This window comes from Natator depressus, chromosome 8 (assembly GCF_965152275.1).
Source record: "Natator depressus isolate rNatDep1 chromosome 8, rNatDep2.hap1, whole genome shotgun sequence".
Taxonomy (NCBI): domain Eukaryota; kingdom Metazoa; phylum Chordata; order Testudines; family Cheloniidae; genus Natator; species Natator depressus.
Genome location: NC_134241.1, coordinates 51,585,697 through 51,600,213, shown reverse-complemented (window position 1 = coordinate 51,600,213; position 14,517 = coordinate 51,585,697). Strand labels below are relative to the sequence as shown.

The window sequence follows — 14,517 nt, the reverse complement described above, 5'->3', positions numbered from 1 at the left end:
TTTACTACAGATTCAAAACACCAGTGATGAATCGTGTAAAAACTTACATTTTGGGGGCACCTTCCGGGAATCCCCTCTAGCCCTCTCAGCAGCCTTGTCCTCCCATACACCTGATCATCCCTCTCCCTGGCTAGTCAGGGCCTTTCTACCACTGAGCAGTGCGCAGCATTGCCTGAGCTCTGTCACATTCCCACCCTCTGAGAGCAACAGAGCATGCTCAGAGTTCACACATGACAGTGAGCTAGGCTGCCGATAGGCCACACTGCAGTTTTTAAAACACAAGGAAAGCACTAACTGGGCTTTCTGCAGGGAATCTGCTCCCAAATCAGAAGGCTGGGAGAAAGAATAGGGTTTGTTTCCTGCCAGGACATCATTTCTTGGTTTGCAGCGGGATGGGGCAAGCTACTCTTCATTAGAAGTGCTTTCCCCTTATATATCTCTGTCCCACACATATATCATCCTCAAATAGTTTTTTCAGAACCCATCAAGGCTACTCCTATCTCCACCAGCGGGGTCGCTGCTGAGTGAACTCACGTGCCTCCAGGTACTACCAGTGCGGGGAGAGAGAGGGGCTAGGCAAGGGAAATGGATTGAGTTCTTTTTCTGTCACACTGCATGCAAGGAGTTGTGGCAGTTAATGAGTTTCCAATGCTCATTATCTGGAGAAGAACCAAAACCAGAAATGGGAGAAATACCCAGACTGTTACCCGACCTTTTCATGCCTTCACTGCAGGGGCTTCCCTCAAATGCTACTGAAATTAGGAAAGTATAATATTTAGTTTCTGCTGTATAACAGCTCTTCCCTTAACCTTAGCAGCGTGAGAGGTGCAAGTTCTTGCTAAAGTTTCTCCCAGGGGCCTTGTCTAGACTAGGATTTAGAAGGTGTTTGCTAACACGTGTCAAATGCCTAGTGTAGACAAGGCAGTGTCAACTAAGCCAAGTTAACAGATGATAAAGACACACTGCCTTGTCTACACTAGGCACGTAACATGTGTTAGCAAACACCTTCCAAATCCTAGTCTGGACAAGGTCAGAGTGAATAGTAAAGACACTAGATCAAATAGTTTAGGCAGGGCACGTATCTGGCCTGAACTCTCTATGGGCTCATTACAGGCTGCGATCCTACAAGCTGCTCTGTTTGGGCTCACTCCCACATGTTGGGGTGCCTGGGGCTCGCTGCAGGAGAAGGGACAGCTTGACGGAACAGGAACTCATTAAGGGAACTTAGGTGCTCCTTGCTGGGATTCTTCAGTGAAGTGGTGCTGTTGCTTCTGCTTTAGATCCTCCTGTTGGAACATCCAGTCTGAGGGAGCAGAGCAACCTTCCTGCAGAAGACCTATTCCATTCCATGCACCGCTGGGGCCGACATACAGAATGGGGATGAAAGTCAAGGGATTTAAATTTGTTTCTATTTTCTCACCTTTTCTGTGAGTTCATGCCCCTAGGGTCAGGTTTTCAACCGCATTCAGGGCCAGACTTTCACATGCTCAACACCCACAATCATCACCAGGTTTTCTAGAGAATAGAACTCCAGTTGAAGCCTCTAGATAAGGGCTAGCTTTTAAGAGTGCTCCGCACCCAACATGCCCCCGCTCTGCTGAGCTCTTTCTGGCACCGGTGCCCTGGGGGTGGAGCTATCACCAGCAGCAGGTGTCTCCCAGGCAGGAATGTGCAGACTGCTTCGGAGGAAACAAGCATCCACCAGAGCTTTGTCCAGAACCGGCTCCACTGCAGCTTCTTCCAAAGGTTTGAAAAATGCCTTTTGGTGCCGCCTCTGCGCTTGCTGGAGTGGCCATGCCAAAACGCCACAAGAAAGGCTGCTCTTGGGTCACTCACAGCTGTGTGCTGGGTGAAGTCTTCTCAGGCTCTGCTAGATGGGACACCTGCTGGAGCGCGTAAAGCAAAAAGGCCCAGTTCTGATCTCACAGTTGCTTAACCCCCCTGACCTCAGTGGGGAGACATCTGTCCTGCACCAACAGACGTGAGATCAGACTCAAGATAATGGTGTGCAGGGAGGAAGCCAGATACTGAAGCGAGTCAGAGGGCTCAGTTCTGCTCTCTGTAGTAACTCCAGTAAGCCTATGGACCTACCTGAGGGTATGTGTCTGGTGCATGTGAAAGCTGAATCAGTCTCAAAATGTTTGTCTGATGTCACAACTAGCCCTAATTTTGCCAAGTGGCCAGTTCCTGTACACCCAGTGAGTCAGGGGCCCAGTTTAATTTCTAAATTCTTTGAGTATTTTGAACATATCCAGTGGAGATTTGCTCTTCTCCCAGATCTAATCTTTTTCTGCTACTTAAAACTGTGTATTATGATGTTCTTAGGCAGGCATAATCCTATGAAGGAGCTTAACAGCACCAAACCTGCAGAGATCCAGGGTGCAAACAGAGAAGTTCTTATCAGTTTCGTCCTGGTGCAGAGATATAATCTGAAGTAATTTGCAGCAGCTCCATTGCCTCACCTGATCTAGAAATGGAATCAGGATCCTGATTTGCATCCTACTCCAATAGCCTGGGAGGATGCACGCAAGATTTCAGTTGGCGACAAAAAGAAAGTCCTGACTGTATACGCTTCTCCATGCTACTGGCAATAGCCAGCTTCCTAAAAGGATCTATATATTCTGTGCATGGAGAGAATTTCATTTCTTCCACCGCTGAGGAGGAACGCAGCAGTTCTTTAGCAACACCACACCACAGTTTAATACAGGAAGAAAGGAAGAATACCATGAGGAGGTGCATGTATCCCACCACTGGCCAGGGGAAAAAAGGGGCTAACAAACTTCATCAACACTACCTGCCACACCCTGAGGAGATTTTAACAAGCTATGATCTTAGAGGGAAGGGCTGACAAATGAGCCTCATTAGGGAACTAGACCTTCGAAAGGAAAGATTTGGAGCAGGGGAGTGGCCTGACCTGAAGAAGAGCCAATGCTTAATTTGTACTGAAAGAGGTGCCGGGGCTCAAGCAATTTTGGTTTTTTTACATTCATAACTGATGCAGCAAAAGTGGCAGGGCTCTGAACTGCCAAGCCTAGAGGTGCCGGGACTCAGTCCTGGCACAGATTAAGCACTGAGAAGAGTTACCCTGCCTATAGGGCTCAATGCCGAACAATACTACAGATGGGTAAGTGTCTGTCTAGACAGACTGTTGTGGACTCCAAAGGCCAGGGCTGTCATGGTTAAGGAAGAACCGGGGCACGGGTGCATTAGCCTCCCAAGGGTGGGGGAGTAAAAAAAAAAAAAAAAAAAACCAAAAAACCCCCCACAACAATGCCAGTTCAGACAGCACTATGGAAGTTGGTGGTGGATTCAGCAGTGATCAGTTGATATGACATCCAATGGGAAGTGCAGGGGCCATTTGGGGAAGGCAGGATGTAATTGTTCAGCTGGAGTATAGCCAGGAGAACATGCTGCATTAGGTGCTCCAGCAAGTCCTGTACAGTGGTATTAGGCAGTGTTTCCCAGTGGTTAACACCTCTGGAGACTAGGTTAAAAGCCAAACAGATGGCAGCTGGTCCAGGGCTTGAGGACAGTTATACTGCCGCTTGAGCCACAGCTCCCACTGGGAAGTTAGGCCTAGATCCTCAAAGGTACTTGAGTGTCCAACTCCCATTGATCCCCTTTGAGGATCTGGGTCTTAACAAGCATTTCTCTCTGGCTTTCTCTGATACAACACTCGGGAATGCTGCCCAGTGCAGTTCCTGACAAGGGACATAAACCAGCCAACCAACCGCAGCTCTCTCTCATCCTTGCCCAGATGCACAGGTGCTGGCTCTTCCGACCCATTCTGCAGTCATTACCACCATCAAAGCTCTTCAGCTTTGTATAACAGCACACCACCTTCCACCCAGAACGCTTTTCCTTGTTGCACATTGGCCCTGGGCCTCCCTATCAGACTCATGACCCCTGCAGAATCCCTTGGGGAAATAGTAAACCTTGTTCCTCGCAAAAGTCATGCCCAGAGGGAAGCTTTCACTGATGAGCGAAGCCTGTTGTACACGTGCAGGTTTTGGACACATCTGCTGCATCAGACTCAGAGATCCCGAGGTCAGTTGCAGATTGCTCCCAATTCAAAACTGTCACCAAGAATCTGAAAACTTTCCCCGAAATCTTTCCAACTTTTCAAGAAACACTTGCCATTGCAGAGTAAAGAGCCAAGGCAAAATCAGGGAGAGAGAAAAGTAAAAAGCACTCTACCACTGAGCTGGAAAATACTGCATGTCCTGTTGATATGATGTGGTTATAGACATGATGTTTTGTTGGATGTGGTTATAGATAATGAACAAGATCCAGACTGACAGAGTGGATATGTTTGCCCTAGATCAGCAATTTAGTCATATAAACACCTTTAAAAATAGGCTGAAAAGCTGAATGCAAAGCTATAAACTGTTTCCCAATACTGCTGTTCATCACATATGTACAGTCCACTTGTGTCCTTTGGATCCAAAGAGGAAAGATGCCTGGTAGATAAGGACTCTGACCTGCATTCTGATCCTTGCTCTGACTCAGACTTCCTAGGTGAGTTACTTAGACCTGCATTCTCAATAACATCCCCTGATTTTGCATGACCTATTTGAGTTGTCTAAAGCCGGATTCTGAGAGGTGCTGTGTAGGCACAGATCCAACTGACTTCCCTAGGGATCTCCAGTTGGGGGTCCAAAATTAAGGGATCCTCTGGAAAACAGAAGCCTACTTCTCTCTGTGCCACAGTTTTCTCCTCTCCAAAACAGGGACAACCCTCCCTCCCACAGAGGTGTGCTATGAAGAGATACTCATCCCTGTTTGGGAGGTGCACAGATAGTGCTCATTATGACAGTATGGTAAAGCCTAGCAATAAATTAGAAGGTGAACCAAAAGGAAGTTGACTCTGTTCCTACGTGAGTCAAGGAAGGAGAGTTTGATGTTTGGCACACGTGGGGCTGTGAAGGGGATAACTGGTTAGAAGCCACTGGCACTGTAGGTCCCAGAGTCCTGTCATAATTGATTTGGGCTGACTGCCAGCATGGCTGGAGTCTCCAGATTCAGAACAGTGGAATGTGGAAAAGGCTCTTATGGGCAATGACTACCTTGTGGCACAAATCGGTTGATCTAGTTCCTAACTGACAGGTGTCCACGTCCCAAAACCATTATCACAATTGCCCCCCTGGCTGGCAGTCTCAGCAGAGGGTCCAGGAACTGAATGAACGATGCAGATTGAACTCCTCACTCGGCCTATGGAGTGACCTTGCCAGGTCAGGCATGAGGCACTTTGGTAGGGAACTTGCACTGTTGCTGAAACCTGTTCTGTGGACAAACAGGCTTCAGTCTCCAGGGCTTTCACCAACACTAAATCCAAATGAACAGGAGGACTGTGTTTATGGACTTATCCACCGCTAGCATAAAGGAGTGTAGCTGCATTTAAGTTAATGGAGGGCTTAACCCCTAGGACAAAATGCAGCTGTTTCTCTATTTTAACCAGCCTTCCCCACAGGTGCTAGTATTCTTTGTTTCCATTTATAATTCCCTTGGCTAATTATCAGCAATGCTGTCAAGATTCCTTCCCCACTCTGAACTCTAGGTTACAGATGTGGGGACCTGCATGAAAACCTCCTAAGCTTACTTTTACCGGCTTAGGTTAAAACTTCCCCAAGGTACAAACTATTTTACCTTTTTCCCTTGGACTTTCGCTGCCACCACCAAACGTCTAACTGGGTTTATTATTGGGAAAGAGTCATTTGGAAAAGTCTTTCCCCCCAAAATCCTCACCAAAACCTTGCACCCCCCTTCCTGGGGAAGGTTTGATAAAAATCCTCACCAATTTGTATAGGTGACCACAGACTCAAACCCTTGGATCTTAACAATGAAAAAAGCATTCAGTTTCTTACAAGAAGAATTTTCATAGAAGTAAAAAGAATCACCTCTGTAAAATCAGGATGGTAAATGCCTTACAGGGTAATTAGATTCAAAACAGAGAATCCCTCTAAGCAAAACCTTAAGTTACAAAAAGACACAAAGACAGGAATATCCATTCCATTCAGCCCAGCTTATTTTCTCAGCCATTTAAAGAAATCATAATCTAACGCATATCTAGCTAGATTACTTACTAAGTTCTAAGACTCCATTCCTGTTCTGTCCACAGCAAAAGCATCACACAGACAGACCAAGACCCTTTGTTTCTCCCCCCCACAGCTTTGAAAGTATCTTGTCTCCTCATTGGTCATTTTGGTCAGGTGCCAGCGAGGTTATCCTAGCTTCTTAACCCTTTACAGGTGAAAGGGCTTTTCCTCTGGCCAGGAGGGATTTTAAAGGTGTTTACCCTTCCCTTTATATTTATGACAGATGCATTAAAGGACTTTCCCCATTACTGTTCCAATGCACACTTGATAGTCACCTTTCTTCAGATGAGAGCCTTTGGGGCTGGGAACTTTCAAAGCTGCCTGGCAGATTTGGACACCCAATTCCTATTCATTTAATGATGTCCAGAAACCTTCGACAGCTTTAAAAATCCTCCGTCCAAAGCTTCGGGGCCAAATCTATGCCTGGTGTATGCAGCTGCAGCTCCACCGACTTCAATGGAGCTTGCTTCCTTCTAGCAGGGCTCCATTTGGCCCCTTTGCAATGGGTTGGTCTCAGCTAGTGAGAGAGGTTGCCTTCGGCCCCCCACCCACCAAATGGAGAACTGGTTACAAAAATAAAAGCCCCTCTGCTACTTTTTCACCACCCCTACTTGTCACTCTGTCAAATGATCCATTAAAGTCTCTCTTTCATTTCAAAGGGACGGAGAATGTGGCTGTCAGAGAGCCACAGCTCCATATCCATCTCAATAAGTAACTGACCAGGCCAGAAGAAGAGCTCTGTGCGGCTCAAAAGCTTGTACCTTGCCCTTTTCTTGCAGTGACAGGATTTAGAGAGGCTGGGGGAGGGGCAACGCTGGCCATCAGCTACAGGAAAGCAAAGACTCTCTTCCTGTGAGGATACAAGACATACAGCTGGGACTGTCAACATTATCTTGGAGCATAAACAGAGGTTTAGTTTAATGGTTCATTAAATGTAATTACATTCACAAAGTCATACTCTGATAGCATCCCACGTGCTTACACACTACAGGGATGGACGCATGCAAGAAAAACAAAGCCCAGGGCCCGTTCCTGTCCTCAGGCGCACATGTCCAATCCCTGCTAAAGTTATGGAGAGTTGCACATCTCTAGATCCTCAGCTAGCTTCCAAGGACCTGCAGTGATTTACACCAGGATCCAGCCCCAGTGGAGTTGCCTTAATTTTTAGGTAGCAAAACAAAAGCAGCCTAGTTCTCTCTTTCATAAAACCCTCATTAATATGCAGGCGTGTCCTTCAGATGGGCACAGCACTCAGCTGCCACTCCGACAGGGTGACTAACATTGACAGGTATTGCCTGTCTGTCTGTCACTAGGAGAGTGGGAGCTTTGGTGCCCATCTAGTTCCTGAGCCACAGAAGAATCCCTTACCTCTTCCAGCCAATAGACTTAGTTCATTCTCAACTTATTTCTGTCTAGCTGTGGTACTTCTCTAGCCCCCTTAAACCTTGGGGTATCTGAGCACTTCACAATCTTTAGTGTATTTTGTCCTCACGACACCCCCGGGAGGCAGGGCAGTGCTATGATCATCATTGTACAGATGAGGGAAACTGAGGTACAGAAAGGCTACGGTTACACAGGAAGCCTGTGGGAGAGCAGGGGATTGAACAGAGGTCTCCGCAGTCCCAGGCTAGTGCCTTAATGGCTGGAACACCCTTCTTGCTAGAGTTCCAGCAATGGAGGCTTTTAGCTCTGAAGATCCCACATTCAAACCTCAATGGTGGCTTAAGCAGGATCAGTTTTACTTCCATGTAATCAAAATTAGACAAAGAAATGCATTCTGGGGTGGGGAAATAGCATACTAGCTGCACAAAGTGACCGAGAACCTAGGTAAGGGCTGCCTCCAACAATACCTGCCCTCTGCTGCTGTCCTTCACCATTGGATTTAGATCTGGATAAGGCACTAAGCCAACACTGGTGGCCCTGGGAAATAACCATCTTAGACATGGGCCAGGGTCAAATGTATTGGATCTCTTAGCAGCGTTTGACACATTGGTCATGGAGTGCTGCTGACTAGCCTCAGAGACCTGGCAGAAGCAGATGGAGTTGTTTTACTTGGTCCTTCTTACAAGATGGAAATGAAATACCATTTAAAACCTGCTGAGCAAATATTGGAACCATAACTTCTCTTTTGGCAATCAAACAAAAGGATCATCCAAGCCTGCCTAGGCATGGCACCATTCAAATCTCCCCCAGTCCTCTCCATTGGCCAGGACCAGTCAAACCAGTCCCAGCTCTACCCCAGGGTCAGGACTAGCCAAACCTAACCTGGCTCTGCCTACTATATTGGCACTGTAGAATAGATTCATTGGGTCATAGAACTGTAGAGCTGGAATGGACCTGGAGAGGTCATCAAGTCCAGGTGGCAGGACCAAGTAACCCTAGACCAAGAGTGGGCAAACTATGGCCCAGGGGCTGCATCCAGCCCTCCAGATGTTTTAATCTGGCCCTTGAGCTCCCGCTGAAGAGCGGGGTCTGGGACTTGCCCCGCTCCAGCCAGGGAACGGGGTTGGGGGCTTGCCTCATTCCACACAGCTCCCAGAAGCAGCAGCATGTCCCACATCCAGCTCCTATGCATGGGGCAGCCAGGAGGCTCCGCACACTGCCCTTGCCCTGAACCACGGCCAATGGGAGCTTCAGGGGTGGCACCTGTGGATGGGGCAGCTCGCAGAACTACCTGGCTGCACCTCCGCTTAGGAGCCGGAGTGGGGACATGCTGCTGCTTCTGGGAGTTGCTTGAGGTAAGCTCACACTAGAGCCTGTACCCCTGACCCCCTCCCATGCCCCAACCCCATGCCCGCCCCCTGATCCTCCTCCCGCCCCCTGAACCCCTCGGTCCCAGCCCAGAGCACCCTCCTGCTCCCCTAACCCCTCATCCTCAGGCCCCCCCCAGAACCCTCACCCCCCCACACCAACCCCAGCCAGGAGACCCCTCCCGCACCCTGAACTCCTCATTTATGGCCGCACCCCAGAGCCCACAACCCCAGCCGGAGCCCTCACCCCCTCCCACACCCCAACCCCCAATTTCGTGAACATTCATGGCCCGCCATACAATTTCCATACCCAAATATGGCCCTCAGGCCAAAAAGTTTGCCCACCCCTGCCCTAGACCATCCCTGACAAGTGTTTGTCCAGCTGTTCTTCAAAACCTCCAAACCTCCCTTGGAAGCCAGTGCTTAACTATCCTTATAGTTAGAAACATTTTCCTAATATCTAACCTACATCTCCCTTGCTGCAGATTAAGCCCATTAATTCTTGACCTACCTTAAGTGAACATGGAAAACAATTGCTCTCAATCCTCTTCATAACAGCCCTACCACAATTGAAGACTTATCAGGTCCCACCTCAGTCTTCTTTTCTCAAGACAGTTTCTCTGAATTTTTTTATCCTTCCCTCACAGGTCAGATTTTCTAAAGTTTTTGTCATTTTTGTTGCCCTCCTCTGAACTGTTTCTAATTTGTCCAAATTTTTCCTAAAATGTGGCACTCACAACTGGACACACTACACCAGCTGAGGCCTCACCAGTGCCAAGTAGAGTGGGACAGTAACCTCCTGGGTCTTACATATGATACTCCTGTTAACCCACCCCAGAATGATATTAGCCTTTTTTGCAACTGCACCACAGTGTTGACTCATTCAATTTGTGATCCATTCTAACCCCCAAATCCTTTTCAGTGGTACCACCATCAAGCCAGTTATTCCCTGTTTTGTAGCTGTGCATTTGATTTTTGGTCCCTCAAGTGGACTACTTTGCACTTCTCTTTATTGAATTTCATCTTGTTGATTTCAGACTAACTTTCCAATTTGTTGAGATCATTTTGTATTCTAATCCTGTCCTCCAAAGTGCTAGCAACCCCTCCCAACTTGGCATCATCTACACATTTGATAAACATACTCTCTACTCCATTATCCAAGTTATTAATTAAAATATTGAATGGTACCAGACCCAGGACTGGCCCTGCGGGACCCCACTAGATATATCCTCCCAGGTGGACAGTGAACCATTGATAACAACTCTTTCAGTATGGTCTTTCAAGCAGTTGTGCACCCACCTTCTAGTAATTTCCCCTAAACCACATTTCCCTAGTTTGTTTATGAAAATATCATATGGGACTGTGTCAAAAGCCTTATTCAAATGTCTGAGTTCAGTTCCTGTAGCTCTTAAAATATCATCACACTATTCCCTACAAAAAGACAAAAGCATTTGTTTTGCTTTGTATCCCTGTCTTCTGCCCTAGTCACATCACCTTACAGCCACCTTTCAGGCCAAGGACTCCTCCCTTATTTACTCACCAGATAGGTCGCTGTTAATTTATGCAGACCACTCCCTTTGCATCCCATCCCTGCTGCCCCTTGGAACTCTCGCATGACTTTAACACAGGTATAATGCCCTCAATTCCAGTGGAGCTACTGCTACTGTCAACTGGTATAAATGAGAGGGGAATCGGGTCCTCAGATATGAGGCCTAGTTTCCCAGCTCACCACCTTTACTCATTCTGCAGTGGATCCTCCTACATTTTAAAGTGTGATAACATATCCCAGGGTGGCCAGATATTATGTCATCATGTCGTAGGTCTGACCTTTGACCCTGTGAACAGAACTGGACCCTGCTGTGGGCTAATGCTTGCACAGAGTCCCCCCCGCCCCCGCAACTGTCTCTGTTGCAATGAAAACCCTCCTGGGACCAATTCTCCTTTTACTGCTATCGGTGTTGCACTGTTGGAACTCCATGAGGCTTGATTCTGAGCTCATTTATGCTGGGGTACATGAGGTATAACTCCAAATAAGACAACGGATTTGGGCTTTAATCCTTACTTATGCTCACCAATGTGAGTAAAGGGGATGCAATCTGTCTCTGTGCACGCCATGGACAGGGTACTAATCCCACTTAATGAGTGAATGAGAGGTGGGTCTCTGATGCAGAACTCTGCATGGAAGACACCCAAGAGATATATATTTATGCTGGGAGAATGAGGTTTGCAGTGAAACCACCCAGAGACACACCACCCATATCCCTGATAGATTTTGACTTTGCAGAATGAAAAATGTGGCATGAACTCTCTTAACATTTCCAGCAGATGAAGCATGAAACACACTTTCAAGAAAAAGACAGTAATGGAGCTGCGCTAAATATTTCATCTCAGTAGCAAAACAGCCATGTGAAAGGTCAGCACTTCAATCTGCGAGCAGCTCAGCCAGGGTCTCAATTTCTGCTCTTGTAGCAGATGTGCAGGAAAGAAAATCAGATGGGGGGGGGGGGGAGGACAGACAAGATTGTGTGCCTATTGTTGTCTGTCTAAGCTTATCTACCTTCATTTAGTGGGGGTGACTGGCAGCCCTGGTGACTAGCGTCCTGGATTTATCCACAGGACACACACAACAATGGGCCAGGGTGGTTCTATTTCTGTTTATGTCTATTGTTAAATTAACTGATCTTGCTCAGGCCACAAGTAACATTTTTTGATATTTGATATTTATAGCTCCTTCCCCTGTCAAGGAGAGGGTTGGTAACTGGGCCATGACATCCCTACCCACACTTATATCTAGGGTGTTTCATGACTGGAATTGAGCAGCCAGGTGCCTGAAAGAAATTCCAAAGGGAGGAAAGACCTAGATCTCGCTGGGATCATCAGGCATTCATTCAGGGAAATCCTCTGGCCTGTGTTACACACAATTGTCCCTCCTGGCCTTAGAATCTATTAACCTGATCTTTGTCTATGGTAACTTCTGTCATAACTCATTCAATAGCCTTATACACTTGGATTCCCCTTCTTCCGTTGTCAAATCCACCTCTGTTCAGAGCAGCGCAAACACGAATCTGATCTTTCAAAGAAACTATGAGTTTTCCAGGTCTCAGCCTCTACTAGACTGTTGTTCATACCCCAAACCATTAGGAGACAAAATGATGAGGAAAAGTTTGTTTTTCATCAGGGCAAGGGCCTTATTGGACCACTTTGGAGTGAACCTTTTACTTGGAGCAGAGTGGGGAGTGGTGTGGCTGCTAAAGCCAATGAGGACACCACATTGAAGAACCCACGACATGGGATATCAGTAACCCACACTGCAGTTTAACAAGGGCTCCTGAGTCATCTGCTCGCAGCCCTTCATCAGCACTAAGTCCATCACTACACCCTGATCCTGCTCTCGCTGCACTAGGAGTAACCCCACTGAAGACTCACCACTGTAAAAATCCCTGGCATGAGGAGACTCAAGCCTGTTGTCTCATTAGTTAATTTCCACTAGTGGCAAATGCTAATCTCCCATTATCACAATCTCTGGTTTATAAACAAGTGAAAACCCTTCCTACCCATTTAATGAGCCTATTATACTTCCTAGATCACTAGCAAAGCTGCCCAGCTTAGTACAACTCCTGACCCTTCTGAGGCTCTATTAATGCTAATTAACTAAAAACCAGGCTCAGGAACAGCCCAAATATTGACAAGTCACAAACAGCATCACATTTAAAAACGAAGCTTCTTAGGGCAGACCATTCAGGGAACTGGCGGAGGACAGTAATAGAACTCTGTGTGTACTGATGGACTATTCCACAGCATATTTGAAAGTCTCTACAATATACAGACAGAATCAACAACAGAGAGGAACTCCAGCTGCATGGCTAAATGTTACTATAGGCCCTTTTGCAGCAGGGGACAGAAATTCAGCCTCCAGGATGAGCTTAGAGGAAACAAGCCCCACCAATGGTGAAGCAGTCACCCCTAGGGTGCAGGCAGTAATGTTCAGGCTAAACCCAGCTCTCCTTCCTAATTATGGACTGCAGCGAGAGACAACACAGAGATCCCTGGGAACAAAGGGATCTGATTTCCTTCATTTCAGCAAATCAGGGGGATGAGGTGGTCATTCGACTGTATGTATAGGAGAGCAAGGTTGGGGCTCTGCTGAGCTACCGTGTCCCTGCTGTCCAGCACACCTGCATAGTGGGCCTGGTGGAAGCCCCATCACCTGGGACTTTTCAAACTTAGCCTTGGTAAAGCACAAGAAGTGCTGAAGGGGACAACCCTAGCCTGGCACAGAGATGGGCTTGCTAAATCCTTCCCCTCTCTGCCTGCTAGGATTCCTCAAGGAGAGGGTGTTACTGCTTTAAAAACACAAACACACAAGTTAGCCAAGAAATCGGAAAGTCCAACACGGCAGTTTGGGCTCTTGCAAGGCGCGGCAGGCTGCCGCCAGCCCTCCCACCCTTCAGTGGGGCTCCCCAAAGCAGAGCTCTGGAGCGGACAGGAGGAAATCCAGCTCGGAAACAAATAGCACAGTGTCAAGAGCTCACCCCGCTGCTCTGGCTGGCTGCTCTCCGATCATTCCCCGCAGCCATGCGAGTGCTTCACCATTCACCAATGGCCAGATCTGACTTTTCTTCCTTTTCTATGCACCCTCCTAGTCTTTTTTCCCTTTTATAGGAAGCGGGGCGGCGGGATAGCAAGAGATTTCAGTTAAATTTCCTAGCTAAGGCGCCTGGCAGGGCTGTCAGCGAAGAGGAGCCATCCCCAGCATAACAGCCAAGCACTTTCCCCGGGCCGGGGGGGGGGGGGGGAGGGGGGGCGCTCCATGCAAGAGGGAAAGACCTCGCCGAGAAGTTTGCAGAGGGAAATGTCTCGCTGCCTTCTGGACACAGCTCCCCTTTTGCACCGGATTCTCCAGACATCTCCTCTCTGGCCACACAGCCTCCCCCCAGACAGAGAGACGCCCGCCCCCAGGAAAGCAGCTTACCTTGCAAGCGTCTGCTCCGAGCGATCGCCTCCCGCCTGCTCTGCAGGCAGGACGGGCTGCGAGGCAGGGGCTGAGCTGCTGCTGAGGTAGGAGGTGATGGAAGCGCCTTCAGCTCTCTGAGCCTCGTGTATATTTCATGGCTGCGGTGAGCGCCCCTCGGCTGCAGGGGGCGCCCTGCTGCACCGCCTGGCCCCCGCCTCCCTACAAGGCGGTAGCGGGGTGGGGGGTGGCGACGGGACGAGACAATGGCATCAGAAATCCCGCTCCGAGCTCATTTCGGGGGAAGCCACCGAGGATGCAACGCGGCGAGCAAGTGCACTGGCCAGGGGTGGCTCCCCCGCCCCCGCTGAGCCGGCCGCGCCGTGCCGCCGAGGGAGGAAGGAGGGCAGCCCGCCGGGGAGGCGGGGGCCACAGGAAAAGCAGGAGCCCAGAGCGGGGCTGCGACTTGCCCCAGCGCAGCTTCGAACTCGCGGTGCGGGGACAGGCGCCAGGCTGGAGCCAGGGGCACCCACACGCAGCAGTATCCCGCCTGGGAACGAGCAAGCCGGGCGCGGCCCGGAGGAGTCAGGGACAGCCCCGCCCCCGCTCCCGACGGGTGGATCGAAAACAGCAGCTCCCGAGAGAGTCCAGCCGAGCGTCCGGAAGCTTCAGAGCAGGCAGGGAGCCAACGGGTTAATCCCCGCCCTGGTACTCAGCCCAG

The 14,517-nt window shown here is 48.8% G+C and overlaps 1 protein-coding gene across 3 annotated transcripts in view; it reads right to left on the bottom strand.

Moving 5' to 3' along the window:
- Positions 1-14,208, bottom strand: part of LOC141992224 (protein FAM163A-like) — a 71,210-nt gene extending 57,002 nt beyond the window's left edge. For 2 of the 3 annotated variants that reach the window (XM_074961046.1, XM_074961045.1), the window contains exon 1: positions 13,818-14,208. The gene's annotated coding sequence lies outside the window, so the exon portion shown is untranslated. The remainder of the gene's footprint in view (positions 1-13,817) is intronic. The other variant, XM_074961048.1, reaches the window with a different exon arrangement.
- Positions 14,209-14,517: the final 309 nt, after the last annotated feature.